At 46.8% G+C, this 17,221-nt stretch overlaps 2 non-coding genes across 2 annotated transcripts; one reads left to right on the top strand and one right to left on the bottom strand.

The window, feature by feature from the left end:
• Window positions 1–2,815: 2,815 nt before the first annotated feature.
• Window positions 2,816–2,887, bottom strand: trnae-uuc (transfer RNA glutamic acid (anticodon UUC)). Its single transcript has one exon. It is a non-coding gene; the product is annotated as a tRNA-Glu (tRNA).
• A 7,996-nt stretch (window positions 2,888–10,883) lies between these two features.
• On the top strand, window positions 10,884–10,957 carry trnan-guu (transfer RNA asparagine (anticodon GUU)). The gene has a single exon. It is a non-coding gene; the product is annotated as a tRNA-Asn (tRNA).
• Window positions 10,958–17,221: the final 6,264 nt, after the last annotated feature.

The raw sequence follows: 17,221 nt of genomic DNA, 5'->3' as shown, positions 1-17,221 counted from the left end.
CGAAATCTTCTAACTTCTAATAACCACAGGCCCAACCTATTCATTTCTCCTTATAAGACATTATTTCCATTCCTGATATCGTCCTGGTCAACCTTCTCTAGTCTGCCTCCAATGTCAGTATATCTTCCCTTAGCTAAAAGGCCCAAACCTTTTGCTTAACCTATCGATATCCCTCTCCATGTCATCCTCACCACCTGCATTCCCATCAACTGTCTCTACTGCAGTCTTGGCAATAGTACATTCACTTCACTTATACAAGTAATTCATATACATATTGTAAATAATTTTGGCCCCAGCACTGATCCCTGTGCCACATTGCTAGTTACAAGTTGCGATCCTGAACATGCCTCTTATCCCTGCTGCATCATTGGTTAGCCAATCATGTATCCATACGGTTAGACTGTCTCCAATACCATGTGAATATCATTGGCTATGCCAGCAAGTCTTCCCAAACTGTCCTTGAAAAAGTGGTGATGAGCTGCCTCTTAAATTGCTTCACAAATATGATGTGGTCTGTAATGAAGGTTCAGGAGTGAGTTCCAGGATTTTGATCAATAACATCGAAGCAATGCGCATATGTCACAGTTGGAATGTTGTGTTCACACTTATCTCCTCTTGCTGGTTGAAGTGATGGAGTGGAAATTGCTCTTGAAGAGCCGCCACTCATATAACCAAGCCAGACAGATAGATTGTGGCCAGAGACTCTGCCATTTTGACTTCTCATCAATCTACATTCTTTCCATCCAAGTTTTAGTCACATCAAACTGCTGCGCAATGCTGTTATGGCCTCAGTAAACTATAATAACGGGAAGATCGCTGGAATGATTTTCTACATCTGACTGCAATATAAATACAGATCATTATTTCCAGTTTTGGTGGAACAAAAGACATGGTATTGGTGGATAATAACAGTTAGTGCAAACACAGTTAGCCATCGATAAATATTAATCCTGTTCACTTCAATGGCCAATTTCAGTTCAGAAACCAAGTGCACTCGGCTGCTTGTAACATAGACAACATGACACAACGGCTCATAGGAGGAGAAATGGGACATTGAGGAGGAGTGAAATGCTTGCTTTTGGTCACCTCCACAATTGTTAGAAAAACAGGTTGAAAGGATTCTTAAAAGGTGGCTGAAGTAATGGTGTGGCTTAACACTTCAGACAGCGCAAAGTGGCAGACCACTTTCTAGTGGAAGAAAAAGAATTTTCTTATTTCTGAAAGAACTGGGAAACAGAACAGGGGATGAAATCTGACATGGGAGCTATTTCCTATTTATTGAGGATGTTGCTTCATCACAGACTTGGTTTCGAGCATAAGCTCTTGATCAGGAATAAAGGGTGGCCCAAGGGGACTGAGAGATAAATGGGAAGGAAGTGGGGCTGGAGGGAAGGTAGCTGGGAGTGCAATAGGTAGATGGAGGCAGCAATTGGTGGTGATAAGTCAGAGATGAGGGTGGAGCAAATAGGTGAGAAGCAAGGTGGACAGGTTTGACAGGTCAAGAGATTGGTGTCGAATTGGAAGGTTGGATCTGACACAAGGTACGGGAGAGGAAATGAGGAAAGTGATGAAATCTACATTGATCCCATGTGGTTGGAGGTTCTGAAGGCAGAAGATGAGGTGTCTTTCCTACAAGCGTCGGGGAGCAAGAGTTTGGCAGTGGAGGAGGCCCAGGACTTGAATGTCCTTGGTGGAATGGGAGGGGGAGTTTAAGTGTTCAGCCACAGGGCCGTTGGTCGTTTAGTGTCAGTGACCCAGAGCTGTTCCCTGAAACGTTACGCTTGTTGGCATCCAGTGTCCCCAATGTGGATGAGACCATATTGCGAGCAATGGCCATTAACTTATGAATAGATTGCATAAATCTTAGCCTGCCAGAGTTATTTTCTTTCATTAAATTATAGAAAAATTTAATTAAATTGGGTGACTGCATGAAACGGTTTGATGGTCAGATTTGAATCATCACACCCAAATGAGACAATGCCATGAATATCAGCGAACTGCTCTTTTTTGTTAAAAACCACAAGTTCTTGATTTATTTTCACAACATACTGGTATTCACACCTGCACATTCAATGTCAAACTCTGATATCAGAAATGAAATTACAGCATTAATTTTGACTAACAATATTCGAACAAACAAATTAATAGCACACAGTGAATACCAAGTCTGATTAATATGAAATTAAATTTGACCAAACAAATCTAAAATCAAGATGGGATATAAGAAATGGAGGAAGGGCAGAAGGCAAGAAATGCAGCATCATAGAAGGTGCTCCTCCAGGGAGTGTATTTTACCAACTACCACAGCTAAATATAAACACTCTGATATGATCCTCCAGTTTTAATGTAAACCATAGCCCCATACAGTAGGTACCATTTAAATAAGTAAAAAATGCAGAGACTCGAACAAACAACCCTTCCAACGACCCAACCCAAACTTTGGGTCAGTTACAGCGATGACACAGTCATCAAAAACTGAAACAAATTAGAGGAAACCTACAACACCATCAACAATCTCCTTACTGGAATAAAAATCACAAAATAGGAGAAAAACAGCAAAATGCCATTTCTAGATATCACAGTAGAGCGAACAGTCAATGGTAATATTCAAAACAGCGTCTATAGGAAGACAACACACGCGAACCAAGAACTTAACTACAGGAGCAATCATCCCTAAACATACAAACAAGCCTGAATCAAGACACTATTTCAACGAGCCACACGCACTGCAGCAGCCACTCACTACGAAGACCAACAAGTAACTGTACAGCACATTTAAGGAGAATGGGTAGCCAAAAAATCTATTGAGAACTGCTTCCCTGACCGGGAATCGAACCCGGGCCGCGGCGGTGAAAGCGCCGAATCCTAACCACTGGACCACCAGGGAGATGCCGATACTGGTTGACAGCTCTACTATAAATTTCTTCCCTGCCCGGAAATCGAATCTACAGAAGTGAAGATCTTTTAACGTCATTCTCGATCTTGCAAGTCACACGCCAGATGAAAAGCTGAATACTTCTCTGGAAAAGCTGCCGTGTAATGCAGGAGAATGGCACAGCGGGTGCATGCTGGGATCACAACCCAGAAGTGAAACCATTTCCTCCTATTCACTCAATGTCATCTTTAGCAGCTTTCCCGTATCACGGCGCTCTGCTCCCTCCCTTACCTTGCTTCCCAAAACTTCGGGTATCTGAGTTAAATGTGTCACATCGATACGCAAGTCAAATTTATACAGTTGCGCTGGCACCTTGGTGGAGCTCTGAGTTGTCTTGTCCTGTTCTCTGTCGCTGTCTTCTGATCTCGTCTGAAACTTCTTCTCTCAGATGGCAATGAACCGGTGAAGTTGAAACACATGACTTGCTGCTTTTGTGCATTTGCTGCAGTAAAGAAACCAACGCCCGTGTAACAAAAGACACTCTGCAGGATTGCTGTGTCAAGACAAATTCTGAACCCCAAGCAGGCTGCACAAAAATGCACTCATTCCAATTTCCCTGAGGGAAGAGTCTCCGGTGTCCATTTCTCTCTGTCCGGACAGCACAGCATCTTTCTATCTCTCCGTTAACAGGACCTTTGGAACACGTTCAAAGTTGCCCATTTCCTCCGCATGACTGTAACTGACTCCTGCCTCACTTAATAGTGAGAGAGAGAGAGAGAGCAGAAGAGCGAATGGGCTCTGGCTTCCACCAGCACAGCTTGTAAGTAGAAACAAAATGGTTCAATTATCCACCAGTGGAGACAGCCAGGTCCCTAGGGAATGGGACAAACAGCAGCGTCCAGGGAGCAGGGAGGCAGATTGAGAAGCAGATGTTCTTGAAGCTCTTCGCTGCTTGCAATTCTGGGAGCAATGTACAATGTATTTCGTACTGAGCAAGTCTCAGCTGCTTCAGGATGTGGCTGCACCCATGGCTGGGGGCTCGTTAGTCTGAGATTTGATTCTAGCTTTGGGTCTTCTAGTATATGCAGCCGTGTGAGAGTTCCCGGGTTCCAATCCCAGGCGAACTCTCATTTCTTAAATTGACATGAGCAAAAATGCCCGATCAATTTTCTCAAAAAGCCGCTTCTTAAATAAGATCGAACTGCCTGAATTAGGGACGGCGCGGAGCAGAGAACACGGCGAAGGGAAACACGTGTTGAAAGTGAAAACAAGGATTGCAGATTTTTGGCCCGCGCAATCCGAGTCTGAATGAATCCTCCACCTGCATTACGCTCAATTCTGAGGGTGATACTTCAGGAAGCGGGGAAGTGAAGTGATTGCAGACAGCACTGGCCAGGTTGAAGTGAATGGTACTGTCCTGAGGAATGTCAGCAATGAAGGGAGATTGAAAAGTTTGGGGCTGCTCTCTTTGGAGAACAGAGGGCTGATAGCTGGCCTGATTGAGGTTTTCCACATCATGAGGGTTTTAGACAGAGGAAATAATACAGTGAAAATGATCCCAGGCCTGAAAAGATCGAGAACGATTTGGCAGAGATTTAAAGTCATCAGGAAAATAAATAAAAGTGACATTAGGAAGACCGTTTTCGCACAGGGAGCGGGGCCAGTAAATCCCTGTCTGACAGTGACAAAGAGGCAGATTCAATGGACACAAAAGGAAATTCGGTGGACATGTTCAATGTAACAACGTGCAGATTTACAGAGAACAGGCGACAGAGTGGGACACGTATTTACGTATTGTTTTGAACCAGCAGAGCTAAGGTGGGCTGCATGGCCTCAGTTTGCGCTGTCACGGATTTCGTGATTCTGAGTGAAATCGGAGTTGGACCAACAGAATGGAGGAAATTTGACAACGGATATATTCTGCCCAACAGGATACTCCATTACAGCAATGAAGGTGTTTTGACATCATTCTCGAAGGTGCATGACACAATGCAGATTCAAAACTGAGGATTCATTTGAATCACTGAGTAATTTGTTTACAGCTATTCAGTTGAGGTGAGTGGAGTTGCGCATTGGGAGCCACTCCAGTTGATCTGTCGAAGCCGTTTTCTCCTGTGTGATAGTCCCACCAGCACTCCAATTTGCTGTGCTTCCAGTCAGTAGATGCAGATTACTGTCCCATACTGATACATGGGCTTGTGAAGGTCTGAGTGCTCTTCTCCTGTTCTCTGTCGGCCTCCTATGATCCGAATAATCAAACTTCTCTTCTCCGAGAGTAGGAATAAGCTGGTGAAGGTGAAACATATCAGTTGCGGTGTGTCCCATGTGCAGGAGGCCCTGCAGTAATTCACCACGCTGTTTCACACAGCAGCATCCTCTCGGTGAATTACACTTGGCAAAAAAATCGATTGAACCAAATCAGTGTCCGCCACAGTATTTTAGTGACACCGTTTATAAAATTCAGGCTCACCGTTAATGTGGAGAGGGGCCGTCAGACTGTAGTTTCCGCTCCTTATGTTGAATAAAGATAATTTCAACTGTGTCCAGTGAGAGGAAAGAATTTGCTGTTGGTGGGATCGAAAGCTTCCGCAAAGGAGACTTAGCTCAACAAATGCATGGAGGGAACACAATCCTTCCTTGAAGGTGGAATGTAAGAAGCCGATTTTTAGTGAGGCTGACGTGATTTGAACACGCAACCTTCTGATCTGGAGTCAGACGCGCTACCGTTGCGCCACAAACAAACAGGGCACTGCTCGCTTCTATTCATACTTAAGGGAAGTGATCACACTGCAATGATTTTCCGTTATGAGTAACAACGGAGATCAACAGTTCATGTCTGTTCTGTTTCTCCCCCCTCTCTTTCTGTCTCTCGAAACAATTTCCAACTCTCTCTCAATGAAAATCTGAAAGAATTGCGGATGCTGTATATCAGAAACAAAAAACAGGAGTTGCATGTGACCCTTCCACAGAACTGATGGTGATTGGGAAAATGCCGGTTTATATGCAGGAGATATTGTGGGAGGAATCAAGGACAATGAAAATGAAATGTCAAGGCTACATGAGAAAAACAAACCAGTAAAGTTGCTGAATGACTTTCTGCTGTCCTATTCGATTAAAAAAGATGACAAGAAATACAGAATATAACTTCAGTGCTAGATTAGAATGTGAAAATCAATAGCCACAAAGCTTTTATAACAGTGAATAATATCAAATATACACCATATGAAGCAACATATGTCTACATTTAAATCAACGGGCCAATCCGTTAGATTCTGCTCCATGCCATGAGTAATTACACTTTTAATTCTGAACATGAGGAAGGTAGCAATCTTTTTCCACAATGCAAATTGTATCCACTGTCTCCCGTCAATAAATATCTCTGAGAACATCGGAGTCAAGACACAGCGCTGTCAGATGAAGGGGAAGCTGAAATAACGCCACACGCTGCTCACGGGCACATTTTACTTTCCCCAACTCAACGCCTCAACCACTGCGGCTCCTGGGAGTGGAAAGGAAACAATCACCAAAACTCAGTCTTAGTTTTGTGAATCTTCAGAAAATAAGCAAACCTTCATCCCTTCGGATTTTCTATCGTGGGCTAACAGGGATGGGTTTTGTCACTCTTTTGTCGGATATTGCAAGTGGATGTTTTGCAGAAAAGCACCACAATTCAATCTGATTAATCAGGATCTGGATGTTTTCGGTCTTTGAATGTAAGTGTTGTGCTCCAGAACTTTGTTGTTCACAGTTTATAATGTTAATCTGCCCAGTCCCCTGTACCACTTGTCGAAAATGTTTAATTTGCGTCTTGTAATCCTTTCACTGTCTGCTAATTAGTGCTTTACCTAAGTTATCTTGACCTTGCATACCTGAAGCCTCAAGCTAATTTCACGAGAAACATTCTCCAGTTCAAAAGCCAACTGTTAGTGATGGCTCCTTTTCTTGTACCGTATCCAATTTCAGATCGATGTTGTTAATGTCCCTTTTATTAGAGAAAAAAATGAGGTCTGCAGATGCTGGAGATCACAGCTGAAAATGTGTTGCTGGTTAAAGCACAGCAGGTTAGGCAGCATCTCAGGAATAGGGAATTCGACGTTTCGAGCATAAGCCCTTCATCAGGAATGAGAGAGAGTAGCCAAGCAGGCTAAGATAAAAGGTAGGGAGGAGGGACTTGGGGGAGGGCGATGGAGGTGGGATAGGTGGAAGGAGGTCAAGGTGAGGGTGATAGGCCGGAGTGGGGTGGGGGCGGAGAGGTCAGTAAGGAGATTGCAGGTTAGGAGGGCGGTGCTGAGTTGAGGGAACCGACTGAGACAAGGTGGGGGGAGGGGAAATGAGGAAACTGGAGAAATCTGAATTCATACCTTGTGGTTGGAGGGTTCCCAGGCGGAAGATGAGGCGCTCCTCCTCCAGCCGTCGTATTGTTATGTTCTGCCGGTGGAGGAGTCCAAGGACCCGCATGTCCTCGGTGGAGTGGGAGGGAGAGTTAAAGTGTTGAGCCGCGGGGTGGTTGGGTTGGTTGGTCCGGGCGGTCCAGAGGTGTTCTCTGAAGCGTTCAGCAAGTAAGCGGCCTGTCTCCCCAATATAGAGGAGGCCACATCGGGTGCAGCGGATGCAATAGATGATGTGTGTGGAGGTACAGGTGAACTTGTGGCGGATATGGAAGGATCCCTTGGGGCCTTGGAGGGAAGTGAGTGTATAGGTGTGGGCGCAAGTTTTACATTTCCTGCGGTTGCAGGGGAAGGTGCCTGGGGTGGAGGTAGGGTTGGTGGGGGGTATGGATCTGACGCGGGAGTCACGAAGGGAGTGGTCCTTGTGGAACGCTGATAGGGGAGGGTGGGAAATATATCCTTGGTGGTGGGGTCCGTTTGGAGGTGGCGGAAATGACGGCGGATGATAGGTTGTATGCGGAGGTTGGTGGGGTGGTAGGTGAGAATCAGTGGGGTTCTGTCTTGGTGGCGGTTGGAGGAGCGGGGCTCAAGGGCGGAGGAGCGGGAAGTGGAGGAAATGCGGTGGAGGGCATCGTCGATCAGGTCTGTGGGGAATCTGCGGTCCTTGAAGAAGGAGGCCATCTGGGCTGTGCGGTGTTGGAACTGGTACTCCTGGGAGCAGATGCGGCAGAGACGAAGGAATTGGGAATATGGGATGGAGTTTTTGCAGGGGGCAGGGTGGGAGGAGGTGTAGTCCAGGTAGCTGTGGGAGTCAGTCGGTTATCGCCCGAGATAGAGATGGAAAGGTCTAGGAAGGGGAGGGAGGAGTCTGAGACAGTCCAGGTGAATTTCAGGTCGGGATGGAAGGTGTTGGTAAAGTTGATGAACTGTTCAACCTCCTCGTGGGAGCACGAGGCAGCGCCGATACAGTCATCGATGTAGCGGAGGAAAAGGTGGGAGGTGGTGCCAGTGTAGTTGCGGAAGATCGACTGTTCCACATATCCTACAAAGAGGCTACCTGGACTACACCTCCTCCCACCCTGCTCCCTGCAAAAACTCCATCCCATATTCCCAATTCCTTCATCTCCGCCGCATCTGCTCCCAGGAGGATCAGGTCCAACACCGCACAGCCCAGATGGCCTCCTTCTTCAAGGGCCGCAGATTCCCCCCAGACGTGATCGACGATGCCCTCCACCGCATCTCCTCCACTTCCCGCTCCTCCGCCCTTGAGCCCCGCTCCTCCAACCCCCACTGGTTCTCACCTACCACCCCACCAACCTCCACATACAACGTATCATCCGCCGTCATTTCCGCCACCTCCAAACGGACCCCACCACCAAGGATATATTTCCCTCCCCTCCCCTATCAGCGTTCCGCAAGGACCACTCCCTTCGTGACTCCCTCGTCAGATCCACACCCCCCCCACCAACCCAACCTCCACCCGATGTGGCCTCCTCTATATTGGGGAGACAGGCCGCTTACTTGCGGAACGCTTCAGAGAACACCTCTGGACCGCCCGGACCAACCAACCCAACCACCCCGCGGCTCAACACTTTAACTCTCCCTCCCACTCCACCGAGGACATGCAGGTCCTTGGACTCCTCCACCAGCAGAACATAACAACACGACGGCTGGAGGAGGAGCGCCTCATCTTCCGCCTGGGAACCCTCCAACCACAAGGTATGAATTCAGATTTCTCCAGTTTCCTCATTTCCCCTCCCCCCACCTTGTCTCAGTCGGTTCCCTCAACTCAGCACCGCCCTCCTAACCTGCAATCTCCTTACTGACCTCTCCGCCCCCACCCCACTCCGGCCTATCACCCTCACCTTGACCTCCTTCCACCTATCCCACCTCCATCGCCCCTCCCCCAAGTCCCTCCTCCCTACCTTTTATCTTAGCCTGCTTGGCTACTCTCTCTCATTCCTGATGAAGGGCTTATGCTCGAAACGTCGAATTCCCTCTTCCTGAGATGCTGCCTAACCTGCTGTGCTTTAACCAGCAACACATTTTCAGAATGTCCCTTTTATTTCTTCAGATCCACGTTTCGCTCACAGGGCATGAACAGAACTGTCACCAAATACATTTACCAATCTACGTTCATTCTATCGTTTGTATTAGCATTTTCAACATTTCTCATCAAAATAACTCGAGAGACTTTCATCACCATTTTCTGTGAACAGTTCTACATTAGCTTTGCTGAATGAACCCCAAATTTCTTGAAGTGGCTCATTATTTTCGGCCCTGATTATTCATCTCTCTACGGACGGAAATGGATCCTTCCCACCCGCTCTGTCCCTCATCAATGTGTGTAATTCAATTCAATCTCCCATCAGCCTCCTCTGTCCTGATCAAATCCAGGGGAACAGGATACGTTGGGGCTATGGCGCGGACAGGACAAGTCCAGTACTCACCTTTCCTGTTAGAGCAATTTCATGAGAAATTTTTGACCACAACTTCGGGAGTGTAGTTGTGGCCGAACATTTAAAGTGCTGGCGTGGAGATCCTTTGGGGCTCCCCCACCCAGGGTGGTAACCTGCTGACTATGCTTTCTTCGCTGGCGATTTTAAATGACTTCCTGTTGGTTGCATTATCGCTCAAACTTCACAAAACCCGTCTCAATAAAGTCCCGTTTTCTCATGTCTGGGAATTGATTTCCATGCAGGAAACTCGTGTTCGGAACAAACAGCGTGCCAGACTCAAAACGTCAGCTCTGTTTACCTTTCCACAGATGATGCACGACCTGTTGGCTTTCTGCAGTATTCTCTGTGTTTATTAGGCACAAGTGCTGCTTTTCATTCAAGAACTTCAATTCCTGTCCTCTGGTAACTGACTCTGGTCAGTGGCAATTGGTTCTTCTGATCATTAATCTGCCCATTCCCACCGCTTCTTCTCCCATCATTACCAACAGCCCCAGGAAATCTCCAGTTAAACTTCTTTGCTCCAAAGCGAACATTCCCAACCTTGGGAATGTCTCCCCACATTGGAAATTCCTCATCCCTGGAAATGAAGCATGGCGTACACTTGGGAAGAGATTTTGGCAAAATATTGTCAGTTAGGAAATGGAAAAATGTTCATGAAGCAAAACAGAAATCCCAGTCTCCAGCTTTGTGGAACTTTAGAAACTCTTTGGGAAGCGGATTTAGATGAGAATGAAAGATGAACCGTCCGGCTGAGCAGAGACAGCCCAGACACCGTCCCCGTGTTGAAGAGGCCGGGAGATTGACTCTGATGTTCTCGTGACATGAACTGATCTGAGACATTGAAAGAATTGTCGTTCGTGCACATCAGGAATTCAAACCCCTTCTCGCCTCCGAGCCAATGAGGGAACTCGGGAACAGGCAAAACACTGAAAGGCTCGAAGGGCGACGGTCCCGGAGGAAGAAAACTAGTTCCTCGTGACATGGATGTGTCTGCAGAGGGTGTGATCAGACTGTCCCCGGTGTCTCCACAATGAATGTCCCAGGCATTATTCAGGAAAAGTAAAAGTGATAGACGACAATTGTAATTCTAGGCGGGGCAGGCTGAATTATGAATTCACTAATAGCCTCCCCTAAGTGATGGTGCCGTCCTGGACACCGCCTGTCTCTATGGCGCAATTGGTCAGCGCGTTCGGCTGTTAACTGAAAGGTTGGTGGTTCAAACCCACCCAGGGACGCTTAGTTTTTTTCCTCTTCCTTGGCTTCGCGACTGTGTGCACTTTAATGGGGTCAGCAAAATGTTATCCGAGCGGAAACCTTCTCCACAATGGGGTTTCTGAATTGTATTATTGTCTAACGTAAGCGACTGCGGATGCTGAGAACCCGAGACAAAAAAGAGAAACTCGGCAGGTTTGACAGCACCTGTCGTAGAAAACGGAATTCTGAAATGCTGTGTCTGATTCTCTTTCCACAGATGTTGCCTGACCTTCTCCGTTCCTCCTGAAATTTCTAGATTTGTTTTTAACTGAAAGTTCATTTCATCTTTTGCGATGAAACACCTAGACTCGCCGTGTGCAGATATTTAACCCTTTCGAATCACTGAAGTGAATGGATTCAAACAAACTCTGCGATGATTCACGCTTTCTCAGCTCCGCAGGCAGACAGATCTGGGAAGTGAAGCTGTCAGTGTAGTTCTGTATTCGTGGGCTGAGTGGTTAATGCGATGGACTTGAAACCCATTGCCGTTTCCCCACGCAGGTGTGACCCCTGCCGACTACAAAATGAGAAATGTCGTCGAAAAGAAAGGGAGCTTGCTCCCCGGCTTCTTCTTTAAGGTTCAAGTCAGTGGCGTGGGAAAACTATTTCACTCACATTGGGACTGGTGGGAATCTGCAACCCACTGCCTGTTCGGGGGGAACAAGCAGATACCCGCAGAGCTTCTTTTGAGGCTATAAGCCAAGTGTCTGCAAATGAGACTCGAACAGTGAGGGACATGAAATCGTGATCGAAATGAAGCAGGCGCCTGAGGACAAGGATGCTTCCTTTGCCAGTGAAAGATACTGCTTCACAAAGTTGGGACTGTGGAAGGGAAGCAGTGACGGTGATTATCTTTGGTTGTTGAAGGGCTTTGTTTAATCTTTTGTAGGACATTGCAAGTGGATGTTTTGCAGAATAGCACCACAATGCAATCTGATTAATCAGGACCTGAATGTTTTCAGTCTTTGAATGTGTGTGTTGTGCTTCAGAACACTGTCGTTCACAGTTTATAATGCTTATCTTCCCAGTCCCCTGTATCACTTGTCGAAAATGCTTAATTTGCGTCTTGTAATCCTTTCACTGTCTGCTAATGAGGATAGCGTTTCCGTGTTTTACCTAAGTTCTCTTGACCTTGCATACCTCAAGCCTCAAGCTAATTTCACAAGAAACCTTCTCCAGTTCAAAAGTTAATGATGGCTCTGTTTCTTGTCATCTTTTTATTGAAAGAGAGTTGGAAATTGTTTCGACAGACAGGAGGAGATGGGGGAGAAACAGAACAGACATGAACTGTTGATCTCCGTTGTTACTCATAACGTAAAATCATTGTAGTGCGATCATTTCCCTTAATCATGAACTAGAGGCGACGCACTTTCGGTGAGCTTGTGGCGCAGCGGTAGCGAGTCTGACTCCAGAGCAGACAGTTGCGTGTTCAAATCACGTCAGGGTCACTGCAGTCATCTTCTTGCCCTTCAAATCAGGAAAGGAGTACGTTCACTCTGGATATCTGTTGAGTCAATTTTTTTTTTCCAGAAACTTTCGATCACACGTGAAGCTTTGCTGTCAGCTTATTTGTGAACACTGTGTCAGGGAGGTGGTGTGCCCAGTGTTTGGCTAAATGCTCAGCTCCCCCAGTGTGAGAAGTCAAACACAAACTGTTCATCACGGGATTTAAACACGCAGCCCCTTCATTCAGTTGGTGATAGCGCGGTGTGAATAACATTATACCGATACCTTTACAACATAATCTAGAGACTCCCAGCTTGATGTTTCAATGTATCAGGAGATCCCACCTCCTCCTGTTATAGCAGAGTGACAGCGAGTTCAGATAGAAATGTTTTCCAACAACAACGAATCATTTCCTCTCACTGGACACAGTTAAAGTGATCTTTATTCAACAGCAGGAGCGGAAACCACAGTCTGACGGCCCCTCTCCACATTTTCGGTTAGCCTGAAGTTTATAAACTGTGTCAGTAAAACCCAATGGCGGATATCTATTTGGTTCAATCAGCTTTTAGCCAAGTGTAGTTGAGCGGGAGGATGAAGCTGTGTGAAACAGCGTGGGGAATTACTGCAGGGCCTCCTGCGCATAGAACACACCACAACAGATGTGTTTCACCTTCACCAGTTTATTCCCATCTCAGAGAAGATAGGTTTGATGATTCGGATCATAGGAGTCCGACAGAGAACATGAGAAGAGCACTCAGACCTTCACAAGCCTGTCACCACAGCTGGGTCATCGTGGCCCGTGTATCAGTATGGGACAGTAATCTGCATCTACTGACTGGAAGCACAGCAAATTGGAGTGCTGGTGGGACTATCACACAGGAGAAAACGGCTTCGACCTATCAACTGGAGTGGCTCCCAATGCGCAACTCCACTCACCTCAACTGAATAACTGTAAACAAATTATTCAGTGATTCAAAGGAATACTCGGTTTTGAATCTGCATTGTGTCATGTACCTTCGAGAATGATGTCAAAACACCTTCATTGCTGTGATGGAGTAGCCTGTTGGGCAGAATATACCCGTTGTCAAACTTCCCACGTTCTGTTGGTCCAACTCCGATTTCACTCAGAATCACAAAATGTGTGACAGCGCAAACTGAGGCCATGCAACCCACCTTAGATCTTCTGGTTCGACACCATAATAAATAAGTGTCCCTATTTGTATCATTCCGTCACCTTCTCCCTGTAAATCTGCACATTGTTACATTGAACATGCCCACCGAATTCCCTTATGTGTCCATTGAATCTGCCTCTTTGTCACTGTCAGACAAGGATTTACTGACCCCACTCCCTGTGCGAAAACGGTTGTCCTAATGTCACTTTTACTTATTTTCCTGATGACTTTAAATCTCTGCCAAATCGTTCTCGTTCCTTTCAGGTCTGGGAGCATTTTCATTACATTAGTTCATCTGTCTAGACCCCTCCATGACGTGGAAAACTTCAATCAGGCCAGCTTTCAGCCTTCTGTTCTCCAAGGAGAACTGCCCCAACTTTCCAGTCTCCCTTCATTGCTGACATTCCTCGTTCACTTTAACCTGTTCAGTGCTGTCTCCAATCCCTTCACTTCCCCGCTTCCTGAAGTATCACCCTCAGAATTAAGCAGGAATGCAGCTGCAGGATTCACTCAGAGTCGGATTGCGCAGGCGAAAAATCTACAATCCTTGTGTTCACTTTGAACAAATGTTTCCCTTCGCGTATTCACTGCAAACGGAGCTCTGCCCCATCCCTAATTCAGGCAGTCCGATCTTATTTAACGAAGCGGCTTTTTGAGAAAATTGTCCGGGCATTTGTGCTCAAAGTTTGCCTGGGATTGGCACCCGGGATCTCTGACACAGGCGTGAGAGCATTTTCACAACATTATTTCCGGAGTCTAGATCCTACATGACTAGGAAAACTTTCGTTCTCCGAGGAGAGCTGTCCCAAATTTCCAATGTAACTTCATTGCTGACATTTTTCAAACACGGTACCACTCACGTCAAACTGTTCAACGTCACCGCCAATGATGTCACTTCCCTGGTTTCTGCCCCATTCGTACTCCAGGCAGCCCGACCTCGTTTGACCAAGGTGCTTTTTGAGAAAATTGACCATTCAGTTTTGGACGAGATAAGAAACGGTGGCTCGTCTGAGATTTGAACGCAAGACCCCTCACAAGTCTGCGTAGGAGAAGAATCAAAGGGAAAGTTTGGCATGGAGCTAGAACACTGCTGCAAGCCTGAGACAGAGATGTTGGCCAGGGAACAGGGTGATGCGTTAAAGTGGCAGGCAACCGCAAGGTCAGGGCCTTTTTCCTGCGGGCAGAACCGGGATGTTCTGCGAAGCAGTCACCCAGTTTATGCTTCATGCTACATTGGGGAAACGACACTGTGAGCAGCGAATGCAGTGGACTAGGTTGTGGCAAAAGTGCTGCTTCACCTGGCAGGTATGTTTGAGCCCTTGGATATTCAGGAGGGAGCCAGTAAATGGGCAGGTGTTACACATTCGGCGGTTGCAGGCGAAAGCGACTTGGCACTATGGGAGGTGGGTGTGGGGTGTTGCGAGTGAAGGAAGAGTGGACCCGAAGTGTAACCCCTGGCACAACGGGTGCGTGTTGGGACCATAACCCACTCTCTCCTATTCACTCAATGTCGTCTTTAGCAGCTTTCCCTTATAACTGCGCTCTGTTCTGCACCTCGCCTTCTCATCTGCTTCCGAAAAAAGGCTTGGACATAAATATTTCACAGTGATATACTGGCCCAATGTGCACAGTCGAGTTGATACACTCGTGGAGATCTGCGTGGTCTTCTCCTGTTCTCTGTATTCCACGGTGAGGAGGGTAATGCTTGTCACTGGCCGCTCGGGTGTCATAGAAGAGTTTCAAAACAAAATGGTTGAATTGTCTGCCAGTGGAGAGAGCCCGGTTCCTGGGGACGGGACAAACAGCAGCAGGGTGACTGAATGAGAAGCAGCTGTTCGAGAAACTCTTTGCCGCTAGCAATTCTTAGAGCAATCTCGAATGTATTTCATAGTGAGCACGTCTCAGGTCACTCAAGCGGTGTGGGGCACTCATCGCGCGCCGGCTCGCTGGCTCGTTGGTCTAGGCGTATGATTCTCGCTTAGGGTACCTTACTGTGATGAGTTGCGAGAGGTCCCGGGTTCAAATCCCGGGCGAGCCCGAGGTTTTTCTAAAACTTGACTTGTGCAAAACTGCCTGATTAATTTTCTCAAAAAGCACTTTGGTGAAACGAGGTTGGGCTGTCTGGAGTACGGACAAGGCAGAAAACAGGGAAGTGAAATGGTTGGAGATCGTGTTGAACAGGTTGACGTGTGAACCGAAGTGATGTGGGACCGAGAAAAAGGAAGGTAAAATGACTTTATGTCGGACGTTTTTGTGCAGAGAGTGGTTCGGGTCAGATTTACACAGTTGCGCCGGCACCCTTGTGGAGCTCTGAGTTGTCTTGTCCTCTTCTGTCGGTGTGTTCTGACCTCAAGTGTGAAACCTCTTCTCTCAGATGGTAATGAACTAGTGAAGTTGAAACACGTGACTTGCTGTTTTTGTCCATTTCCAGCGGTAAAGAAACAGACGCCCGTGTAACAAAATACTTTCTGCAGGATTGCTGTGTCAAGGCAAATTCTGAACACCAAACAGGCTGCACAAGAAGGCACTCGTATCAATTTACCTGAGGGAGGACTCTCCGGTGTCCATTTCTGTCTGTCCCGATAGCACTTCACCTTGCCATTTCTCCCATAACAGACCTTTGGAGCAAGTTCAAAGTTGTCCTTTGATGCATTCGTCTCCTACCCCATGTGATAGTGAGAGAGAGCAGAGGAGCGAATGGGCTCTGCCTTCCACCAGCACAGCTTGCAAGTAGAAACAAAATGGATCAATTATCCGCTAGTGGAGAGAGCCCGGCCCCTGGGGACGGGACAAACAGCAGTGTTCTGGGAGCAGGAGACAGATCGACAAGCAGATGTTCTTGAAACGCTTTGCTGCTTGAAATTCTGGGAGCAATGTACAATGTATTTCATACTGAGCAAGTCTCAGCTGCTTCTGGAGCTGGCTGCGCCCATGGCATGTAGCTCGTTGGTCTCAGGGTATGAACAGGTTGACGTGAATAGTGCCGTGCCTGAGGAGTGGCAGCAATGAAGGTAGATTGGAAAGTTGGGACAGATCTCCTTGGACCTCTGGTTCTGTGGAGGAGGATCATAAGACACAGAATATAGAATAAAAGATTATAGTGTTATGCAACATAAATGATATATTGAAGAAACCTAGATTGCTGTTGAGTCTTTCATCTTTTAAAACGGGTTGTAGATTTCGATTCATTAATCTGTAAACCCCAGAACTTTTTAAAAGTCACATTCTCCAGGTAACCTAAGGTTCAATAAAAGGTGGTGACACCTCAGGTCAGACAATGCATGAAAGCGGTGAGGGTAGGGTCTGTCTGCATCCTTATCTTGAGTGAGACTGGTTCTATTTCCAAATATATAATCCTGCAAACGCAGATTCACCCCAAAGACTTCTATATGTGAGTGCATGCATGAGAGAGAGTGGGTGAGTTTGCGTGTGCATGCTGGATATGATGTGTGTGTGTGATGGAGTATAAGCATGTGAGATGGTGTGTGCGTGAGTTTGAGTGTGGGGATGTATTACTGTGTGTCTGAGAGAGAGCAGGTCTATCAGAGAGGGTCTGCACGAGCGTGTGAGTATGTAAGAGAGTGTGCTTGTGTGTGTGAGAGTGTATTGTGTAGGTGGGTGTCCTGC

The sequence above is a fragment of the Hemiscyllium ocellatum genome, assembly GCF_020745735.1.
Source record: "Hemiscyllium ocellatum isolate sHemOce1 chromosome 27 unlocalized genomic scaffold, sHemOce1.pat.X.cur. SUPER_27_unloc_25, whole genome shotgun sequence".
In the NCBI taxonomy this organism is placed as follows: domain Eukaryota; kingdom Metazoa; phylum Chordata; class Chondrichthyes; order Orectolobiformes; family Hemiscylliidae; genus Hemiscyllium; species Hemiscyllium ocellatum.
Note: the sequence above shows the minus strand (reverse complement) of the source record. Positions and strands in the feature narration are given on the sequence as shown.